This window comes from Ixodes scapularis, unplaced genomic scaffold, assembly GCF_016920785.2.
Source record: "Ixodes scapularis isolate PalLabHiFi unplaced genomic scaffold, ASM1692078v2 PGA_scaffold11__112_contigs__length_91849675, whole genome shotgun sequence".
Lineage (NCBI taxonomy): Eukaryota > Metazoa > Arthropoda > Arachnida > Ixodida > Ixodidae > Ixodes > Ixodes scapularis.
Window position 1 is genome coordinate 47,061,160 of NW_024609837.1, and position 1,791 is coordinate 47,062,950.

Here is a 1,791-nt window from a genome sequence, read left to right on the forward strand (position 1 = left end):
GGTTCTTTTCGTTTTTATTGACGAAAACCAGTATACTGACGAAAATTCAATATTTGAAAGCGTTTCTTTAAAATGTAAAGTGAGTAAACCAGGTACTGGTTTTCTTCTTTTTTGCTCTCTGTGGCAACCGACGCGTCCTGTTCTGCAAGACACACTAGAGCCCTATCGTGATTTGACACTATGGTCGTGTGCTCGTGTGAGCACATAAGCTTCACTACCACTTCGGTCGGAGAGGCAAATATCAAAATATAGAAATTTCTATGCAGTGCGTTTTATCCCCATTTTCACGACTGCGAGAGGTGGTAAATTCACCCGACCACGGAAACGACAATAAAATAGTCGTGTTTATGCCCTCCTCTAGAAGACGGAAGCTAGGGATGTTAAACAAATGTGCGGCATTTACCGTTGCCCTTAATATGCATTGTTCAGTTCACGATTAAACTGTGTTCTTTAAACGGAAATTCGCACACAAATCCCTATCACGTTCAAAAACCCAGATTTCGTCCTGAAGACCCCTGCGCCTCCGGAACTTTTGCTGAAAGTTGAACCAATCTCGGAGACAAGCTGAAAACTGCGAAAGGAAATAGTCATACAATCAGTAATGAGCCACATCACCCCCCTCGCTCCAAACGCCCTCGAAATTACTGACCTTTTTCAGTTAATACTGACATTTCTTCTGCTGACTATGAATGACATGAAAAAATCCGACAAACATACCAACAACAGGTTCGCTATGAAAAGAAATCTCAACAATTTCGTCTAATTGTTTAAAGCTTTCTGCCTGTCACCTTACGGGAATGCTTTACGCTGGATGCCGATCGGCAGCTCCTGTTGAGCTAGAAATTGTGATTCACTACCAACTTCCGTGCCTATAAACAGTAGTTGCTGCCATCAGTTTTTTATTTATTTCTTTATTATGAAGTTCAGTTTAGCTAGCTTCAGCATACATTTAATTATGTGGACTGCTACTAGTACTCATCATTGAAACTGACTGTTGTAGCTTCGTCAAAAGCGCAAGTGGGAGTCGTGACGCGATATTTTATATTTTTGGGAAGTCTCTGGGTTGTGGAGTTTGGTAACCATTGAAATAGGCAATAAAGTCTTTTATAACCTAGCGACAATAAATGAAAGGTTCAAGGATGTTCGAAATTATTCGCACAGAGAGATTCGGAAGAGCGCGTTCGAAGTTTTGACATGCGTGCTCTTTTATCGCTGTGCTGTTTTGTACCGTGCTATTTTGGCACATGCTCTTCTGTCGCTGTGCCGTTAAGACGCTGTGTTGTTTTCTCGCGTGCTATTTCGACGCGTTCTGTTTTGACCGTCTGTTTTGTCGCGTGCTGTTTTGTCTTGTGCGTTTCTGTCGTGTGCTGTTTTGTCGTGTGCTGTCCTGTCGCGTTCCCAAAGAAAGTGTGAGACAGGAGCGAGTGGCAAGAGGCTATGGCTTGCGGGAACTACGGGGCTGACGTCATGCCCTCTCCATGTCTTCTAACTTTCTCGCTTGAACAAAACAAAGCGTGTCAATGTTGCCTGCATGTAAGCTACAAGAAGAGCGACATTTTTCGAAACATGTTTCCCTCTTTTCTGCGTTATTTATATGGTTTGTATTTTAGAAAAAAAGTAACAAAAACACAAAAAAGATGTCTTGGTTTGTGCTTTTTTTCTCACAATCTAGTTGATTAAAATGTCTCCACCGCAGCTTATGCTACTTTAAGTGCCCAACAACGTGAAGCTCAATCCTAACGGAAGGGGGCTGCTGCAATTAAAACGAGGTGTTGCCAGGCCACACGGGCA